Source organism: Artemia franciscana, chromosome 21, assembly GCF_032884065.1.
Source record: "Artemia franciscana chromosome 21, ASM3288406v1, whole genome shotgun sequence".
Classification (NCBI taxonomy): Eukaryota; Metazoa; Arthropoda; class Branchiopoda; order Anostraca; family Artemiidae; genus Artemia; species Artemia franciscana.
Window position 1 is genome coordinate 8210775 of NC_088883.1, and position 17020 is coordinate 8227794.

At 37.4% G+C, this 17020-nt stretch overlaps 1 protein-coding gene and 1 long non-coding RNA gene across 2 annotated transcripts in view; both read right to left on the minus strand.

Moving 5' to 3' along the window:
• Nucleotides 1-17020, minus strand: part of LOC136040932 (zinc finger protein 271-like) — a 113651-nt gene that overhangs the window by 49102 nt on the left and 47529 nt on the right. The gene's annotated exons all lie outside the window — the stretch shown is intronic.
• Nucleotides 1884-6526, minus strand: LOC136040933 (uncharacterized). The gene is made up of 3 exons (XR_010620915.1): nucleotides 6440-6526; nucleotides 3544-3773; nucleotides 1884-2046 (listed from the first exon to the last, which is right to left on the minus strand). It is a non-coding gene; the product is annotated as an uncharacterized LOC136040933 (long non-coding RNA).

Genomic DNA, 17020 nt, shown 5'->3' on the forward strand with positions numbered 1-17020 from the left:
AAGAAAAACTTCTAAATAACGATATAATTGGACGCTACAAATTTTTTTTATCACCAACCTGAAGCTCCTGACAAGAAATATCTCGAGTGGCACGTTTTGAACGACCAAAACCACAAATTTAGTTTTTATAAAATTCGGTACTAGATTATTGGAAACAAACAATCGACTGAGGTAACACTTATAGTCAAATTTTCGATCAATGTCGGTGAGCTTTAACTGTTATAGCTGTATCATCTGCAAAACAAATTGCATGGCTAATATTCTCTTACAAACCACGTCAAAGATCATTAATATAAATCAAAAATAAAAGTGGACCTAATACTGAGCCTTGGGGACACCAATATCAATAAGACTTTAAATTAGTCATTTTTCCACCAACATCTACTGTGATTTTGCGTCCGCACAGGTATGATTTAATAGTTTGTAACCCTTTCCCTCTTATACCAGAATTTATCATTTTGTCAAGAAGAATTTGATAATTTAAAATGTCAAAGGTTTTTTTTTACATCATAGAAAACAGTAGTCGCATGGAAATCATGTAAAGATTCTAAAACCTTCAAAGTGTTACTATCCAGGCTATTCTGATTAGCAGAGACAAGGTAGATTAAGTCAATATTAAAAGCAAAGCAAATGATTTAATACCTGTTGGTGTTGAGGCCATGATGAGCCCGAATCCTAATTTTGTCCATTCCAAGCACTCTGTTGGTACTGGGGATATGCGGCAGAAGCAGCACTGTACTGATTCCACGACTGACCCCACTGCTGTGGAGAATTAGCGACAAGTGGCATCTGCTGTGGAAATATCAAATTTCATTGAGATCCGATCACTCGTTCGTAAGATGAAAATACCTCATTTTTTCTAATTTTTCAGAAATAACCCCCCCCCCCCAAATACCCCAAAGAGAGCAGATCCGTTCCGCTTATGTCAATCATGTATCTAGGAATAACAAATTTAAGAAAAAAAATAACATTTTAGTTTCCAAAGCATTTTCAAGTTTGAAGGTCAATGTAAAACACACAACATGTATTCTTATAGCCCTATTTTGTAGTACCTTTAAGGGATTTATGTGCTTCCAAAAGGTATTAAGATGCACAAATGAGTGGCAATTCAAATAAGAAGCAATTAGAGAGTGGTAAATTATTTTTAATATGGTAAATGGGAAAATATTCTTCACAAGATACATCGACCCAATATTTTGAGCAAGTTTTAATCTTAAATACTCAATATGATTATGAATTGACAAAAAGGGATAAAGAAAAACTTCTAAATAACGATATAATTGGACGCTACAATTTTTTTTTATCACCAACCTGAAGCTCCTGACAAGAAATATCTCGAGTGGCACGTTTTGAACGACCAAAACCATAAATTTAGTTTTTATAAAATTCGGTACTAGATTATTGGAAACAAACAATCGACTGAGGTAACACTTATAGTCAAATTTTCGATCAATGTCGGTGAGCTTTAACTGTTATAGCTGTATCATCTGCAAAACAAATTGCATGGCTAATATTCTCTTACAAACCACGTCAAAGATCATTAATATAAATCAAAAATAAAAGTGGACCTAATACTGAGCCTTGGGGACACCAATATCAATAAGACTTTTTAAATTAGTCATTTTTCCACCAACATCTACTGTGATTTTGCGTCCGCACAGGTATGATTTCATAATTTGTAATCCTTTCCCTCTTATACCAGATTTTATCATTTTGTCAAGAAGAATTTGATAATTTAAAATGTCAAAGGTTTTTTTTACATCATAGAAAACAGTAGTCGCATGGAAATCATGTAGAGATTCCAAAAACTTCAAAGTGTTACAATCCAGTCTATTCTGATTAGCAGAGACAAGGTACCTTAAGTCAATATTAAAAGCAAAACAAATGATTTAATACCTGGTGCTGTTGAGACCATGATGAGCCCGAATCATAATTTTGTCCATTCCATGCACTCTGTTGGTACTGGTGATATGCGGTAAAAGCAGCACTGTACTGATTCCACGACTGACCCCACTGCTGTGGAGAATTAGCGACAGGTGGCATCTGCTGTGGAAATATCAAATTTCATTGAGATCCGATCACTCGTTCGTAAGTTGAAAATACCTCATTTTTTCTAATTTTTCAGAAATAACCCCCCCCCTCCAACTACCCCAAAGAGAGCGGATCCATTCCGTTTATGTCAATGATGTATCTAGGACTTGTGTTTATTTTTCCCACTAAGTTTCATCCCGATCCCTCCACTCTAAGTGTTTTCCAAGTTTTAGGTTTCCCCCTCCCAACTGCCCCTCCCCCCAATTTTTCCCAGATCCGGCCAAGCTTTAAAATAAGAGCTCTAAGACACGATATCCTTCTGAACATCAAACTTCTTTGAGATCCGATCACCTGTTCGTAAGTTAAAAATACCTCATTTTTTCTAATTTTTCAGAATTACCCCCCCCCCCAAACTACCCCAAAGAGAGCGGATCCGTTTCGATTATGTCAATCATGTATCTGGGACTTGTGCTTATTTTTTCCATCAAGTTCCATTCCGATACCTCCACTCTAAGTGTTTTCAAAAATTTTAGGTTTCCCCCCTCCAACTCCCCCTCAATGTCATCAGATCCGGTCAGGATTTGAAATAAGAGCTCTGAGACACAATATCATTCCAAACATCAAATTTCATTAAGATCCCACCACCCGCTCATAAGTTAAAAATACTTCATTTTTTTCTATTTTTTACGAATTAACCGGGCCCCCACACCCCCCAGATGGTCAAATTGGGAAAACGACTATTTCTAATTTAAGCTGATCATGTCCCTGATACGCCTGCCAAATTTCATCGTCCTAGCTTACCTGAAAGTGCCTAAAGTAGCAAAACCGGGACCGACAGAATTGGCGATTGCTATATGTCACTTGGTTAATACCAAGTGCCACAAAAAGTGATTTTTGCTCAAAAAGAACACATGTCAAAAAATTTTCACGCGCACAGCTGCAAAAGTGTGCATATCATCTTTATGGTATAAAAGAATGATTTCAAAGGAAAATTTTCCAAGTTGGTGACCATGTTTCTTGGGTTAATTAAATTTCTCGTTAAGTTAACAACTACTGACGTTCAAAGTGAATGAAAACTAGCACCCAAAAAGAGTGATTTTCACTCTTCCGCTTCCACTCTGAGGTAAAATAGAGTGCATTTCAAAAGAAGAGTGTGCAAGCTGGTAACACTGGTAGAGGAAGGCTTTGAATAGATCGGGATGGAGGAGGAGCGTACACAGCTGCGTTAGCCTCAGGGAGCTTGGTGCTGTGGTGAGCTGGTAGTTGTAGCAGCAGCAAGGCTTTTTGAGATAAAGAAGAAGGATAACTTGCTACACAAGATAAGTTTCACGCCATCAAATAAGTTTAATGGCAGTGTAGCTGACATAAGGTTGTTAACATCAAGAAAATCTAAAAATCAGAAAATCAAAATGCTGAAAATTCAACAGATCCTTAAGCTGAACGAGCTTCACTCATTACTCACAAGTTTCTGCATAATCGCTAAGGATGAGGATAGTAAACCATGTGACTTACTCTCTCGGGATAAACACCCCCTCTTGGAAATGCGGCTGCTCTTGCCATCATTGGTGGGTAGGGAGCAAATCTTCCGCCAGGTGCAGATGGCATACGATCTCTGTCCCCCATTGGACCCCGAGGGGGCTCAAAACTTCTCCTCGGCCCACGTCGGTCTTCAAATCTCCCTCGACTAAGGTCTCGACTACGTGCGTCACGACCACGCCCACGAGTTCCTCTACGGCGCTTATCTGAAAAGTATAATAAAGACAATTTCTTCAAGACAGGGTTTGATATCTTTGATCCATAATAAGTCAATGAGTGGTAATACAGAGTGTTAAATATCGCTATTTTTCTACTGTTATACCAAACTTGAAGATATCGAATCAAACACATATCCAGCTACCCTAGAGTTCTGATTCTGAGAATAAATCGAATTTATTCATATAAAAATATTGGTCTTTTACCTCAGGAGTCCGGCGCACCCCATCCCCCCCGTAAAATTTCTCCTCATATGTAAAATTGATTAATTTAAGAAAGAGTATGACAAATAGAAAGAAAGAAGAAAAGAAGGGATTTTGTCATATTACACCTATAATCCAATATACAATTAGAATATTCGGCGTAAAATATCCTATAATATTTATTCAAGACAAACAACTTTTTTTTCAAGACAAACACGGCTACCACCACTTTTTACACGGCCAAGCTCATCTAAACCACAAACTGCTTGTCAATGACAAAACGTTTGAGCCAGATCTTAACCTCAAAGATAACCTTTAACAAGCTCATCTAAACCACAAACTGCATGTCAATGACAAAATGTTGGAGCATGATCTTAACCTCAAATCTATCCTCTAATCATCCTAATGTCTAGCCTCAATCATCTAAACCTCAAACCACGTCAATATAACAAGATGTTTGAGTTTTGCCCCTTTTATTTCGATATGGGTAGAAACCCTTATTTAGCTACAGAAGAAAGTCATTCAAAACTAACTTCATTTATAGGGCTTATTGTCAAAAGTTTTCCACAAATAATGCATGGGATACAGGTGAAGAGGGTGGGAAATCGAGGAAACGACTATTATCAAGTCAATTTGTGTAGGTCCCAGATACGCCTGCCAGGTTTCAGCGATCGCTATATTGATCTCGTGTAAAAATTAAAGTAGTCCGGGATTCAAACCTGAGACCTCTCACACCCTAAGTGAGAATCGTACCCCTAGACCAGCAACCACGATTAAGAAGAACAATTATTTGTTTCATAGGCAAATAAAATTCTTCTCAACTATCTCGTTCGCTCGCTCCCCCCCCCTCCAGATGGTCAAATAGGGGAAGCAACTATTTCTAATTTAATCTGGTCTGGTCCCTGATACGCCTGCCAACTTTCATCGTCCTAGCTTATCTGGAAGTGCCCGAACTAGCAAAACCGGGACCGATAGAAATTGCGATCGCTAATCGTCACTTGGTAAATCATAAGAGCTCTGAGTCACGAGGTCCTTCTAAATATCAAAATTCATTATGATCCGATCACCCACTTGTAAGTTAAAAATACATCAATTTTTCTAATTTTTCATCTCCCTTCAGCCTCCAGATGGTCGAATCGGGGAAAACGACTTTATCAAGTCAATTTGTGCAGCTCCCTGACACGCCTACCAATTTTCATCGTCCTAGCACGTCCAGAAGCAACTCGCCAAAGCACTGAACCCCACCCCCGAACTCCCCCAAAGAGAGCGGATCTAGTTCGGTTACGTCAATCACGTATCTACGACATTTATAAGCGTTTTCCAAGATGTTCCGTTTCCCCCTCCAACTCCCTCCAATGTCAACAGATCTGGTCGGGATCTGAAATAAGAGCTCTGAGAAATGAGTTCATTCTAAATATCAAATTTCATTAAGATCCGGTCACCCGTTCTAAAGTTAAAATACCTCAATTTTTCTAATTTTCCAAATTAATAGCCCCCAGCTCCCCAAAAGAGAACACATCCGTTCCAATTATGTCAACCACACATCTATAACTTGTGCTTATTCTTTCCATCAAGTTTCTTCCCGATCTCTCCACTCCAAGCGTTTCCCAAAATTTTCGGTTTTCCCCTCCAGCCCCCCCCCCCCTGTGTCACCGGATCTGGTCGGGATTTAAACTGAGAGTTTTAAAGCACAAGATTCTTCTAAGGATCAAATTTCATAAAGATCTGATTTCCCGTTCGTAAGTTACAAATACCAAATTTTTTTTCCAATTTTTCCGAATTACCCCACCCCCAACTCCACCAAAGATAGCGGATCCGGTCAGGTTATTTTCGTCACATATCTTGGACTTGTACTTATTCTTCCCACCAAGTTTCATCCTGATCTCTCCACTTTAAGTGTTTTCCAAGATCCCCCCCCCAATGACACTGGATCCGGTTGGGATTTAAAATAAGAGCTCTGAGACACGATATCCTTCCAAACATACAATTTCATTAAGATCCGATCACCCGTTCGTAAGTTCGAAATACCTCATTTTTTCGATTTACCCCCCCCCCCACTCTCTCCCCAGATGGTCAAATGGGGGAAATGACAATTTCTAATTTAATCTGGTCTGGTTCCTGATACACCTGCCAAACCATCGTCCTAGCTTACCTGGAAGTGCCTAAAGTAGCAAAACCGGGACGGACAGACCGACAGAATTTGCAATCGCTAGATGTCACTTGGTAGATACCAAGTGCCATAAAAACTGACCGAATCAATAATTAAGAACAGAAAGCAAACGACAATAAAGCAAGAAAAAAAACTGACCAAAACAAAAACAAAAACGGATCAATGACATAGGTCAAGAAACCAAAAGAGCAAACTGACCATAACAAAGAACAAGAACGAAATAGAAAGGAAGATGCCAATATTAAAGGACAAAAAAGCAAATAAAATCTTAAAGAAAGAATACCTCTATCATCTGGCTTTTTCTTTTTTTCCTGGGGCTACTTTGTCTGTCCTGCTTTAACTCCTTCTTCGTTATATGTCTTGACCAGAGCCTCAGCCTCTTCTTTTTTCAGCTCCATGTATTCATGAACATTTACCAAATTTCCTTCCTCAGGTGGAAGACGAAAGCTTGCTAAACACAAAGTAATAATTTAAAAAATATATAGATAAATATAGCCAATGTTTAAATTTTCTGCATATAAACAGGACATCCTACAATAGTTACCTCAACAAAGCTGACCTTATAAGACATAAAAAGTGATGCTTGACAATCATCCAACAGGGGGATGTTTGTTTTCTGTATACAGATTTTGTGTCCTACAACAGTTATCAAACAGTTCGTGGTAACGAACTGTAGTAAGGAGCGACCCTGCTCAATAGTAACCAAAACTCTAAAAAATTGAATTTTGATATCAATAGCTACATCAAAAGAATTTCATTTTGATGCTGATTTTAAATATATAAGTTTCATCAAGTTTAGTCCTACCCATCAAAAGTTACGAGCCTGAGAAAATTTGCCTTATTTAGGAAAATAGGGGGAAACACCCCCTAAAAGTCGTAGGATCTTAACGAAAATGACACCATCAGATTCAGCGTATCAGAGAACCCTACTTTAGAAGTTTCAAGCTCCTATCTACAAAAATGTGGAATTTTGTATTTTTCGCCAGAAGACACGTCACGGGTGCGTGTTTATTTGTTTTTTTTTTTGTTTTTTTTTCCAGGGGTCATCGTATCGACCAAGTTGTCCTAGAATGTCGCAAAAGGGCTCATTCTAACGGAAATGAAAAGTTCTAGTGCCCTTTTTAAGTGACCGAAAAAATTGGAGGGCATCTAGGCCCCCTCCCACGCTCAATTTTTTCCCAAAGTCAACGGATCAAAATTTTGAGATAGCCATTTTGTTTAGCATAGTCGAAAACCATAATATCTATGTCTTTGGGGATGACTTACTCCCCCACAATCCCTGGGGGAGGGGCAGCAAGTTACAAACTTTGACCAGTGTTTACATATAGTAATGTTTATTGGGAAGTGTACAGACGTTTTCATGGGGATTTTATTTTGTTTGAGGGTGGGGCTGAGGAGAGGGGGCTATGTTGGAGGATCTTTCCTTGGAGGAATCTGTCATGGGGGAAAAAAATTCAATGAAAAGGGCGCAGGATTCTCTAGTATTACTATAAGAAAACAATGAAAAATAAACATGAAAACGTTTTTTCAAATGAAAGGAAGAAGTAGCATTGAGACTTAAAACGAACAGAGATTATTACGCATATGAGGGGTTCTAAAAATACTTTTGCATAAAGAGCGAGGTATTTAGGAGGAGATAAATACCTTGCTCTTTATGCTAAAGTATTTTTAGTAATTTCAACTATTTATTCTACGGCCTTTCTGATTCAGGGGTCATTCTTAAAGAATTGGGACAAAACTTACGATTTAGTGTAAACAGCGAGGTATTAACGAGGGTACAAACCCCCTCGTATACATAATAAAAATATAAGGTTATGAAAGTTTGTTACGTAAGTTAATTCTTAAGTTACGCATATTTTTTACTAATAAAAACGTTCGTTAAAATTAAAAGTTCTAGTTGCCTTTTTAAGTAACCGAAAAAATACAGGGCAACTAGGCCTCCTTCCTCGCCCCTTATTTCTCAAAATCGTCTGATCAAAACTAAGAGAAAGCCATTTAGCCAAAAAAGGAATTAATATGCAAATTTCATTTTAATAATTTATGTGCGGAGAGCCAAAACCAAACATGCATTAATTCAAAAACGTTCAGAAATTAAATAAAAAGAAACTAATTTTTTTAGCTGAAAGTAAGGAGCGACATTAAAACTTAAAATGAACAGAAATTACTCTGTATATGAAATGGGTTGTCCCCTCCGCAATCCCTCGCTCTTTACGCTAAAGTTTGACTTTTTGCCACAATTCTACTTTTAAAACAATTAAAAGCTTTAGCGTAAAGAGCGAGGGATTGCGGAGGGGACAACCCATTTCATATACGGAGTAATTACTGTTCGTTTTAAGTTTTAATGTCGCTCCTTACTTTCAGCTAAAAAAATTAGTTTATTTTTAATTAATCCCACATAGAGATGAGGGAACTTTGAGAAATCTTGGCAAATAATTAACTATTTATACAGACAAATAGACAGAGAAAAATAATTGAGAGAAAATTAATTCTCTCAAAAAGTAGGGAGATAAAAAAAAGGTAATAAAAAAAAATGATTTTCATAGGTTTTATCTGTACCTTTCATTTTGAGAACAGCCTCGTTTGGCACATCTTTGCCTTCTTCCGCTTCGCGTTTAGCAACGCGCTTCTTGAACTCTTCATCAGTTGGTACAATGACAATGGCACGTCGAATAGACTCTCCAAAGCGTTTCAACTTTCGCCTCTGAGTGGACGGGTAGACGTTGGTCTGTATTGCATAGAGAGATTCCATAAAGAAATCAGTATATATATCAACAAATAGAATATATATAAACAACTAAAAGCCTCCGCAGCCGTTTAAATGCTACTGGAGACTTAATTAAAATAAGGGGATTCAGGCTTAAGTTAATCTTTTCATGCAAGCTATGTATGTTCAACCTCGTCGGTGCACTTGCCCTCTCTCTCTCTTTAAGAATATTCCTTTTCATATTTTCCCACTTCAGGCTATACAGCCTTACCCCTTACCCCTTATACAGCTATGAGTACTCATTTTTTTAAAGCCACTAATGATATATCTATAGACGTTGTATAATAAAATAAAGGTAAAATGCCTTACAAAAGAAAAACTTCATAAATACTCCACCCTCTACTCTCGCCACATACATTGCAAAATTAGCGTAAAGAGAGAACCACTCATTGCTTGCAACTGAATAATAATGCCCAGAATTTACCCCAGCTTTGAAATTGTCCTTTCCTAGCCTATGGCTACGGAGCTTACATCACCAATAACCTAAGTATTACAAGGACTAAAAGTTCAAAAATTAAACTTCTATTTACTGGGTACTAAAATATATTTAGAACCCGCATAGCTAGGACTTAATTCGAAAATTATATAAATTGTATACTCACGTAAAACAGAAAAGAGTGGAGGGCAATGGATAAGGGGTTGAATCGATTATAACGATAGTAATAGAGCAATATATGCCATGAAATGAGACTTGAATTCCTCATAAATTCTTTATTTTGAACTATCCTGACTCAATAAATACAAGAACCATTTGGCCACATTTCTGAGGTGGCTGCAAATTAAATTCTTCATATCCAAAGTGATTCATTTCCGAATTTTCCAAAGTGATTCATTGTTATATTGAACTTTCTGCATACGTTCGTAAACAAAAATGACACCTTGGGCTAATTTTTGCTGGGTTATTGTACACTAGCTATCTTAGAAGACTTCACAGGTTGTGCTTTTCAAGTTTCGCAACTCCTTGAAGTTCAGACAGCCCTTATATATAAATTATAACTAAATTTTGTATTCTGTAATGCTCAACGCAATATTGAACAGCAATAGCATTGAATATCAGTGTTCTCCTAGCATGGACCTTGAAGACTGCGAACGAATTGGTTAAATGGAACAGTAATTCGCTATCAAATTATCATTTAAAGCAGTTTTTACTCCAACGATATTACCTTTGCTGAACACCTTCATAAGTTATATTATTTATTTCCTTATCGTTGGATATATTTATTATATCCTTTATATTTATTACCAATTTATACAGTTATATTTGTTATTATCTTACAATATTATTTTTGCTGAACATTACTAAGAGTCCAACCGCTGCACCTTCCTTTCAAATATTCGGACATTTTTTATTTCATTTCTACAATTAAAAAAAGAGAAAAAAGATTAACTGTCCATATAATTAATCGTATCCTATTCGATGTCTAGCGTAAAGAGCGTTGGTTCATTTTCAGATATGGCAAATTGAGATTTTTCAAAATACCGTAAATTCCGTTAGAAATTGAACAGAAAATAAAATGTTTATTTTATTTTAAACAAAGCAATGATAGACGCTAAATCTGCAACTTAGAGCAGACTTCACTAAAAAAAAAACTCGAAGAGTTCAGCCCTTGCCCAGGTCTTTCTATTATTTGGTAAATTTCCATCTCTTTCTACATATCAATATAACTATTAATCTTCTACACCCCTTCTCTCCCCCAAAAGGCAAAAATCACCTTAGCGGCGCTTGACTTAATTAACCTAAAACGTTTACTCACTACTCCCTGAAATTATGGGGACTTAAAACAAACGTAAAGTCCCCGTTTGAGGGAGGGAGAGGGTAGGAGACAATAATACTGATTTCTAAGTCTTAGAAATTTTCCTACTTAACAGGCCTATATGCCTATTGAAATTTAGAAAAAAAAAACAAAAAACATTTAACCTTAATTTTCAGTTATCAGTTTCTGTCATAGCCACCAGACTCAAGATCTTCTATCGCGACAGGAGACAATAAGAGGTCTTCATGGTCTCTATACCGGACAATATTAGCTTCGGCTCGTATTGTAGCTATATTTTATTTAAATACTTAGTTAATATTTTAGTTTTGTTCAGGTTAGTCTAGGTGACGTGATTAATATAATGCGGTCTGCCCCCCCCCCCACTTATATAATTCTTTGTTTTAGTTTTCATAATTTTGCTGATAAGGTATTATATTTTATCACATTCTGTTTTATTTCATTAGCAATAACCAAACTGCACATTTCGACAGGTTAGTTAACAGTGGGGAAGCTTGGTTTAATTAATCTATTGTTTACATATGTAAACATAACCTGTTTACAAACTACTGCCTGAGATTATGAGGACTTCAAAAAAATGCCTAAGTCCCCGTTTGAAGGAGGGAGAGATTGGAGACAATAAGAATGCACTAATTGTCCCTGTCTTTCTTTTGTTGCCGGATAAGTCGTTTCTTATCTTTATTATTATCTTTCTTATCTCTATTGTTAAAAGTTTTTTCTTTATTTCTATATATTATTCGACATGGTTTGCTGGTAGTATCAGTATATTGTTGGGTATTAAGATTGATACTTAAGTTGAACTTAGAGTAATAAATGGCTGCAGACTTGGGTTCAAACTGTCGAAGATAAAAGAATAGAATCTATTTCTTACTGTGTGAGATTAGTTTATTATTGAGGAGTGTTGAGTTGCTCCCCTCCTTTCTAATATCCTGCAAAATTATATAATAACAAAATTGAAATTAGAATATACTAATAAACTATTTAGTAAATAGTAAGCTATACAATATTTACGACCTTTCACAGCAATGTTATGCAGTCGTCGTGAAAAACAATCAGTCTATTCGCCTGATATAAATTATCGACAAGGAGAATTTCCGTAAACAGAACAGTAATTGGCATTTATGTTTTGGTTCAAAAATCAACAAGAAAAATAACTCCGTTGGATACTGATGGGAGTTCAGCAGATACTCCCTCCCTTCAAATATCTGGTAACTAGCGCACAGACTACTGAATATTTCTTTCAACCAAGCTGTAAGCGGCGTAGAATTTTCGCAACAGAAAAATATAAGCTGAAAATTAAAGAACGCTGAGCCGCTGCCCATCCCTTCTAAAAATTTAGCAATTTTTGATCCCTTTCTACAATCAACGACAAACGCAATTAAATTTTTATCACATTTGGCCATTTTTAAAGATTTTTTTTAGCCTTAGGAGCATTAAACATTTCTTTAGTGCTCGGAGCGTAAAAAAAGAGCTAAGAGCTCATATGGCACTTGTGACGAAGTCGGAAGAGCCAAGAGCTCATATGGCATGAGCTCTAGTAAAATTTTAAGAGTCAATAGATTGATTTAATATGAAAATCAGAGACTTCTAAATATCAAAATTGATGAATATCCGATCACCCACTCGTAAGTCAAAAATACCTGACTTTTTCTAATTTTTCTTCTCCCTTCAGCCCCCCAGATGGTCGAATCGGGAAAAACGACTTTATCAAATCAATTTGTACAGGTTCCTGACACGCCTACCAATTTTCACTGTTCTAGCACGTTCAGAAGCACCGAACTCGCCAAAGCACTGCCACCCCTAACTCCCCCACAGAGAGCGGATCCAGTCCGGTTACGTCAATCACGTATCTACGACATTTGCTTATTCTACCCACCAAGTTTAATCCCGATCTTTCCACTCTAAGCGTTTTCCAAGATTTCCGGCTGCCCCTTCCAGCTCCCTCCATTGTCATCAGGTCTGGTCGGGATTTAAAATAAGAGCTCTGTGGCAAGAGTTCCTTCTAAATATCTAATTTCATTTAGATCTTGTCACCCTTTCTTAAGTTAAAAATACCTCATTTTTTTATTTTTCTGAATTAACACCCCTCCCTCCCCCCAAGAGAGTGGATTCAGTCCGGTTTTGTCAATCGCATATCAAGAACTTGTGCTTATTCTTCCCACTAAGTTTCATCCCGTTCTCTCCACTCTAAGTGTTTTCCAAGATTTCTCGTTCCCCCCCCCCACTCCCTCAATATCACCGGATACGGTCGGGATTTAAAATAAGAGCTTTGAGACACGAAGTCCTTCTAAATATCAAATTTCATTAAGATCTTATCACCAATTCGTATGTTAAAAATACCTGATTTTTTTCAATATTTCCTTTCCCTCCAGACGAATCAGATGGTCGAATCGGCGAAACAACTTTTATCAAGTCAATTTGTGCAGGTCACTGACAAGCCTACCAATTTTCGTCGTCCTACAACGTCCAGAACCACCAAACTCGTCAAACCGCTGGAAATCCCCCCCAACTCCCCCAAAGAGAGTGGATCCATTCCAATTATGACAACACGTATCTATAACTTGTGCTTATTCTTCCCATCAAGTTTCATCCAGATCTCTCCACTCTAAGCATTTTCCAAGATTTTTGTTTCCCTCCTCCAAACCTCTATGTCCCCGGATCCAATTTGAGTTGAAAATGGAACATCTGAGACATAAACTCTTTTTATATATCAAGTTTCATTAAGATCCGATCACCTATTCGAAAGATAAAGATACCTCAATACCTCAAGCTTTTTCCAAGATTTTAGGTTTCCCCCTCCAACTCCCCCTATATCACCAGATCCGGTCGGGATTTAAAATATAAGCTCCGAGACACGATATCCTTTTAAATATCAAATTTCATTAAGATCCGATCACCTGTTCGTAGGTTAAAAATACCACAGTTTTTCTAATTTTTCCAAATTAACCGTACCCACACTACCCCCCCCCCCTGAGGGCCGAAAAGGAGAAAAGACTATTTCCAATTTAATCTGGTCTATAATACGCCTACCAAATTACATCGTCCTAGCTTATCTGGAAGTGTCTAAACTAGGAAAACCGGGACAGACAGACCGACAGAATTAGCGATCGATATATGTCTGAGACGTGCTGGAACAAATCTCTTTATTTTCTGCCGACCAGGAGTACAATGCGCAGTTGAAGGAAAATTATGCGATAATTCCCTTGTTTCCCCTGATATTTCTCCAGGTAACCATTTAGAGGTGGGTCGACTCTGGCTGAGTTTGCAGTCACACCGTTAACCCCCCCCCCCCCGCCCCCTAAAAACCAAAAAACCAGGACCGCCAGGACTCGAACCCCTTAGCCTTAAAATTTCAAGTCTAGCGCGCTAACCACTCGACTAGGACGGCAAGGGGTGTCGGCACACTAGTAAATATGATTTCCCAATTTAGAATTCTGTAAATTAAAAACAATAAAATAGAAAATAAAATTAGCTTATAATATTTGTGTCTTTTCACAACAATGAAAGTAGTAGTAGCAATGAAGTATCAGTCTGTTTGACTAATGCAGCTTACAGACTCAATATTTGTGTCTTGTCACAACAATGAAAGTAGTAGTAGCGATGAAGTATCAGTCTGTTCAACTAATGCAACTTACAGACTCCGTACCATTTCCTTTGAGTGATTGGCCCATATGACCTTCCCGACTATGGTCTAATTCCTCAAATATAATGCCCATCGACAAGGAAGTTCTGATTTAAAATAGATTTTTCTGCAACAAAAACACTCCAGCTAAAACTAAAATTTGTTGGGCTGCTGTCACTTCTCTCCCAACATTTGGGAACTTTAGCTCCCTTTTTACTGGTAGATACAACTACAAAAGGAAAACTTATTTACATGCTAGTGACATTCCAATCTTAGAACTAGAGCTCCCAAACGCATAAGGGAAACACTGGCTTATCACAGATTAAAATTCGGCACACTCAAAAAGGATTTATTTTGAAATTCAGTTATGACTCTTCAAATAAATTTAACTGTGATAATTCACCAAAAATATTGGTGACATTTCACAGGAAAATAGCAATCAACAATCCCCAATTAGTCTAGCCTTACAGACTACGAATAATTTCCTGAAAAAGAGTAACAATTGACAAAAATTAGTTTTAAATATATATTAAATATTGGTTTAAATAGGGGCAATTTTCAGTAATAAACAAGCTAGTCGCAAATCCTACCGCGAGGTACGCATAATAAAACAAGAGCTACGAGCTCATACGGCACTTGTGACAAGATCGAAAGAGCCAAGAGCTCATGTGGTATGAGCTCTGGCAAAATTCTAAGAATCAATAGATTGTTTTAAAAGGAAAATCAGAGGCTTAATGCCGGTTGGGAATTAAAATAAGAGCTCTGAGTCACGAGGTCCTTCTAAACATCAAAATTCATTAAGATCCGATCACCCACTCGTAAGTTAAAAATACCTCATTTTTTTTATTTTTCCGCTCCCTTCAGCCCCCCAGATGGTCGAATCGTGGAAAACTACTTTATCAAGTCAGTTTGTGTAGCTCCCTGACACACCTACCAATTTTCATCGTCCTAGCACGTCCAGAAGCACCAAACTCGCCAAAGCACTGAACCCCAGCTCCTAACTCCCCCAAAGAGAGCGGATCCAGTCCGGTTACGTCAGTCACGTATCTACGACATTTATATGCGTTTTCTAAGATTTCCAGTTTCCCCCTCCAATGTCAACAGATCTGGTCGGGATTTGAAATGAGAGCTCAGAGACATGAGTTCCTTCTAAATATCAAATTTCATTAAGATCCGGTCACCCGTTATTAAGTTAAAATACCTCAATTTTTCTAATTTTTCCAAATTAACAACCCCCAGCTACCCTAAATAGAACGGATACGTTCCAATTAGGTCAATCACGTATCTACAACTTGTAATTATTCTTCCCATCAAGTTTCATCCTGATCTCTCCACTCTAGGCGTTTCCAAGATTTCCGGTTTTCCCTTCAGCTCCCCCCAATGTCACCAGATCTGGTAGGGATTTAAAAGGAGAATTTTAAAGCACATGACCTCATTTTTTCTAATTTTTCCAAATTACTCCCCCCCAACTTCACCAAAGAGAGCGGATCCGTTCCGGTTATTTCCGTCACATATCTTGGACTCGTACTTATTCTTCCCACCAAGTTTCATCTGATCTCTCTGCTTTAAGCGTTTTCCAAGATTTCCGCCCCCCTCCCAAATGACACTGGATCCGGTCAGGATTTAAAATAAGAGATCCTTCTAAATATGAAATTTCATTAAGATCCAATAACTCCTTCGTAAGTTAAAAATACCTCATTTTTCTAATTTTTTCGAATCACTCCCCCCCAACTCCACTAAAGAGAGCAGATCCGTTCTGGTTATGTCAGTTGGAAAGATTCTTCCTGGAATCTTTCCAACTCTTATATCAGAATTACAGCAAATTCATGTCCAGTTGTCAGCTTCAAATATGGTTTCATCGTCTCCATTTTAAGAATCACGTTCTACTTAGATGCATCAGAAATTTTTTGCAAGACTTCTACAACACTGATGTCAGATTTCGGGCCACCAATAATGTCCTCAAGGACTATCCATATGGATTGGTTGAGACTGTCCGTTCTTTCAAATATGACATGAGAAAAAATATTTCGGTTATATCTGGAACAAGTGTCACATGGGCATGGCTTCTTGAAATACTTGGTCATCTTAAAATGAAGCCAATCTTCTAAATGCTTTTTATACTGATGAATAAGCTTCAAGTAGAAGTTAAAATCCCCAGTATCATGCGCATCACGCAACAGAGCAATTTGCATGTTTTCCTATTTGTAAATTCTGTGTTGGCACTTTTGAACTGGGCAGCAAGAACACGATCGATACTGATTTCAATTGTTTCCGTGATTCCAGGAATATAAAAGTCCTCAATAAACCTGCCAGCCACGGTTGAAGCTAAACTACGACTGTCACAAAGGCCTAAAAAAATTCCTAAAATGATTTTTTCTTCGAGCTATCTTACGCACAGGATCATTATTTTCCAAAAAAATATGTCGAAACTTATCTAAATACTGAATAAAAGCACCAAATATATACAGAGTAATCTTCGCACGGACCACTATGTTGGTATTGAATAAATGATACATAGGGTTCTCAAAAGAAATATTCAGGTCATGATGAAGTTGAACCATAACGCTATGCCAGGCATAAAAGTATAGCTCTTTGTTTCCAGGTGATCTTTCTATATCATTTTTAAAACTTTCGATGAGATTAACAGCTAGTCGATTGGTGGTTTGATAATGATCTGCTGGTAATTGCTATCGGCTACTATAAACA